Source organism: Populus nigra, chromosome 2 (assembly GCF_951802175.1).
Source record: "Populus nigra chromosome 2, ddPopNigr1.1, whole genome shotgun sequence".
In the NCBI taxonomy this organism is placed as follows: domain Eukaryota; kingdom Viridiplantae; phylum Streptophyta; class Magnoliopsida; order Malpighiales; family Salicaceae; genus Populus; species Populus nigra.
The window spans coordinates 8,429,384-8,434,383 of NC_084853.1; positions in this window are offsets into that span (position 1 = coordinate 8,429,384).

The window sequence follows — 5,000 nt, forward strand, 5'->3', positions numbered from 1 at the left end:
CAGGCACGGCGGGCAGTGTTGGAATCGGCAGCGCCGACGAAATCGGCAAAGTCGGCAGAATCGGCAGCGCAGATTTTTCGACGAACATGGGCTGGACGCTGGACTGGCCGGGCCATGCAGGAAAATTCATCGAGGGGACACGCTGACGAAACAGCGCTGGTTCAGGCACGGCGGGCAGTGGTGGAATCGGCAGCGCCGACGAAATCGGCAAAGTCGGCAGAATCGGCAGCGGGTGCTGGCGATGGGTCTGGACGGGCTGGATAGTCCAAGGCTCGACGAGAAAGACCGCAGGTTGAGACACTGGGGCAGTGGCAGCCCGCGGGACAGTGTCGGCAGATTCGGCAGCGCAGATTTGTGCGGCTGCAGGTTCGTCGGGGAAAATCGGCAGCGCAGATTTTGCGACGAACATGGGCTGGGCGATGGACTGTCCAGGCCAGGCAGGAAAATTTGTCGAGGGGACACGCTGACGAAACAGCGCTGGTTCAGGCACGGCGGGCAGTGTTGGAATCGGCAGCGCCGACGAAATCGGCAAAGTCGGCAGAATCGGCAGCGCAGATTTTTCGACGAACATGGGCTGGACGCTGGACTGGCCGGGCCATGCAGGAAAATTCATCGAGGGGACACGCTGACGAAACAGCGCTGGTTCAGGCACGGCGGGCAGTGGTGGAATCGGCAGCGCCGACGAAATCGGCAAAGTCGGCAGAATCGGCAGCGGGTGCTGGCGATGGGTCTGGACGGGCTGGATAGTCCAAGGCTCGACGAGAAAGACTGCTGGTTTAGACACTGGGGCAGTGGCAGCCCGCGGGACAGTGTCGGCAGATTCGGCAGCGCAGATTTGTGCGGCTGCAGGTTCGTCGGGGAAAATCGGCAGCGCAGATTTTGCGACGAACATGGGCTGGGCGATGGACTGTCCAGGCCAGGCAGGAAAATTTGTCGAGGGGACACGCTGACGAAACAGCGCTGGTTCAGGCACGGCGGGCAGTGTTGGAATCGGCAGCGCCGACGAAATCGGCAAAGTCGGCAGAATCGGCAGCGCAGATTTTTCGACGAACACGGGCTGGACGCTGGACTGGCCGGGCCATGCAGGAAAATTCATCGAGGGGACACGCTGACGAAACAGCGCTGGTTCAGGCACGGCGGGCAGTGGTGGAATCGGCAGCGCCGACGAAATCGGCAAAGTCGGCAGAATCGGCAGCGGGTGCTGGCGATGGGTCTGGACGGGCTGGATAGTCCAACGCTCGACGAGAAAGACCGCTGGTTTAGACACTGGGGCAGTGGCAGCCCGCGGGGCAGTGTCGGCAGATTCGGCAGCAGTGTCTGCCGATTTGGCAGCGTTGGCTTGTTGGCGCGGGGGGCCGATGCGAGTGGGGACTTGGGCAGCGGGCAGTGAAAGCAAGAGTTTCCCCGATGCTGCCGGGAAAAACGCTCCCCGGGATGGCCGGGTGAGATGACCCGGCGGCCCGTGACGGGTCATTCAATTCCATGCCCCGTCAACATAACTCCCGATGTACTGTTTGCTTTTTCGGAAGAAGAGATCCATCCCCCCATCCTCGGCCAGCCAAAAACGCTCCAATTAATGGCCGGGTGAGATGACCCGGCGGCCCGCGACGCGTCATTCAAATCACTGCCCTATCGGCTACAACTGCTGATGGGTGGGATTAGAGGCCTGCCATGGTGGTGAGGGGCGGCGAGGACCGTGAAAGCTAGAGTTTTTCAGAGGCTGCCGGGAAAAAGGCCCCTCGGGTGGCGGGGTGCGAGGACCAGGCGCGTCATTCAATTCTCTTCCCTATCAACTTGGCTCCCGTTGGCGGGATTGGAGGCCTACTGTTTGTTACAGGGCTAAAATCGTCAGGGGAAGAGCTGACGAAACAATGCTGGTTTGGATGCAGGGGGTAGTGTTGGAATCGGCAGCGCGAACAAAATCGGCAAAGTCGACAAAAAAGACTGTTGGTCTGGACATCGGGGCAGCGGCAGCCATGCCGACAGGGGGGGAAATCGGCAGCGCAGATTTGTGCAGCTGCAGGTTCGTCGGGGAAATCGGCAGCGCAGATTTTTCGATGAACATGGGCTGGAAGATGGACTGTCCAGGCCAGGCAGGGAAATTCATCAAGGGGACACGCTGACGAAACAGCGCTGGTTTAGACACGGTGGGTGCAGTGTTGGAATCGGCAGCGCCGACGAAATCGGCAAAGTCGGCAGAATCGGCAGCGGGTGCTGGCGATGAGTCTGGACGATTTATAGTCCAGGGCTTGATGGAAAAGACTGTTGGTCCAGACAATGGGGCAGTGGCGGCGCGGATTTGTGCAGCTGCAGGTTCGTCGGGGAAAATCGGCAGCGCAGATTTTTCGACGAACAGGGGCTGGGCGCTGGACTGGCCGGGCCAGGCAGGAAAATTCGTCAGGGGGCCACGCTGACGAAAACAGGGGCTGCGGAGTGGAAAATCGGCAGCGCAGATTTTTCGACGAACAGGGGCTGGACCGGCCGGGCCAGGCAGGAAAATTCGTCAGGGGGGCACGCTGACGAAAAGAGGGGCTGCCGCGTGGAAAATCGGCAGCGCAGATTTTTCGACGAACAGGGGCTGGGCGCTGGACTGGCCGGGCCAGGCAGGAAAATTCGTCAGGGGGCCACGCTGACGAAAACAGGGGCTGCGGAGTGGAAAATCGGCAGCGCAGATTTTTCGACGAACAGGGGCTGGACCGGCCGGGCCAGGCAGGAAAATTCGTCAGGGGGGCACGCTGACGAAAAGAGGGGCTGCCGCGTGGAAAATCGGCAGCGCAGATTTTTCGACGAACAGGGGCTGGACTGGCCGGGCCAGGCAGGAAAATTCGTCAGGGGGGCACGCTGACGAAAAGAGGGGCTGCCGCGTGGAAAATCGGCAGCGCAGATTTTTCGACGAACAGGGGCTGGACGCTGGACTGGGCCAGGCAGGAAAATTCGTCAGGGGGCACGCTGACGAAAAGAGGGGCTGCCGCGTGGAAAATCGGCAGCGCAGATTTTTCGACGAACATTCGTCAGGGGGGCACGCTGACGAAAAGAGGGGCTGCCGCGTGGAAAATCGGCAGCGCAGATTTTTCGACGAACATTCGTCAGGGGGGCACGCTGAGGAAAACAGGGGCTGCCGCGTGGAAAATCGGCAGCGCAGATTTTTCGACGAACAGGGGCTGGATGCTGGACCGGCCGGGCCAGGCAGGAAAATTCGTCAGGGGGGCACGCTGACGAAAACAGGGGCTGCGGAGTGGAAAATCGGCAGCGCAGATTTTTCGACGAACAGGGGCTGGACCGGCCGGGCCAGGCAGGAAAATTCGTCAGGGGGGCACGCTGACGAAAAGAGGGGCTGCCGCGTGGAAAATCGGCAGCGCAGATTTTTCGACGAACAGGGGCTGGACGCTGGACTGGGCCAGGCAGGAAAATTCGTCAGGGGGGCACGCTGACGAAAACAGGGGCTGCCGCGTGGAATGGCAGCCTACACGCAGATGCGAATTCGGCAGCGCACGATGGCTTGAGCAGGTCATGGGTTCGACTTGGCGCGATCTGAAACCTGGACGAGGGACTGTCGACGCTGGACGAGCCAGCGCGGTGGCCTGTCGTGCCCCGTTCAGGGGGGGCCTGCCGCGGAGACAGCCCTCGCGGGCTCGACAGCGCAGGCCAGCGTCCCCGACGTCGCTGGCCGCGGCAGGCGAGCTGCCGGGGTTCCCGCATTCCTACAAGAAAACGTCGTGCTTTCCACATGAAACCAATCCAGTAAAATCAGCCATATTTTTATGAGGCTGCCCACTGAATTTGGGGTCATTCCGGGCCGGTTCCTAGTTTTGCGGATTTACTCGATTTCTAATGGTAGGAAAATTAAAACAAATACTTCCCGACCTCGAAAAATTCTGGGAAAATTAATGAAGGTGGATTGGATTTTTGCCAACCTCTGTGCAAAATTTCAGCTCAAAATACCAAGAAATGAATTTTTTAGAGGGGGGGTGACAGCTGGGACCTAGTAGTGTCTCCCCCTGCCAGAGCTGCAATGACACTTATTGCTCTTTAGGGAGCCACCAGGCCGGCGCCCCTCAAAGACCACACGCGCGCGCGCGCCCGCCCGCGCTGGGCGCTGGGGCGCTGGGGCCTGAGGGCCTGGGGCCCTTGGGGGCCCTTGGGCGCTTGGGCGCGCGCGCGCGGCCCCCGCAGCCATGCCGCGCTGCGCGACGCGCGGACAGCCCCTGCTGGCTTGCTCTCTCGCCCGCGGGGGGGCTGCCTTCGGGCCCTGGCCCCCCGCGTTCTGGCCTGCCCCCCGCGTGGGAGAGGCTAGGCGCTGCAGGGGCCAGCCCGACGTCGCTGGCCGCGGCAGGCGACAGCCCGACATCGCTGGCCGCGGCAGGGGCCAGCCCGACGTCGCTGGCCGCGGCAGGCGACAGCCCCTGCTGGCTTGCTCTCTCGCCCGCGGGGGGGCTGCCTTCGGGCCCTGGCCCCCCGCGTTCTGGCCTGCCCCCCGCGTGGGAGAGGCTAGGCGCTGCAGGGGCCAGCACGACGTCGCTGGCCGCGGCAGGCGACAGCCCCTGCTGGCTTGCTCTCTCGCCCGCGGGGGGGCTGCCTTCGGGCCCTGGCCCCCCGCGCTCTGGCCTGCCCCCCGCGTGGGAGAGGCTAGGCGCTGCAGGGGCCAGCCCGACGTCGCTGGCCGCGGCAGGCCCCCCGCCGGGGTTCCCGCATTCCTACAACAAAACGTCGTGCTTTCCACATGAAATCAATCCAGTAAAATCAGCCATATTTTTATGAGGCTGCCCACTGAATTTGGGGTCATTCCGAGCCGGTTCCTATTTTTTCCGATTTCCTCGATTTTTAATGGTAGGAAAATAAAACAAAATACTTCCCGACCTCGAAAAATTCTGGAAAAATTAATAAAGTTGGATTGGATTTTTGCCAACCTCTGTGCAAAATTTCAGCTCAAAATACCAAGAAATGAATTTTTTAGAGGGGGGGTGACAGCTGGGACCTAGTAGTGTCTCCCCCTGCCAGAG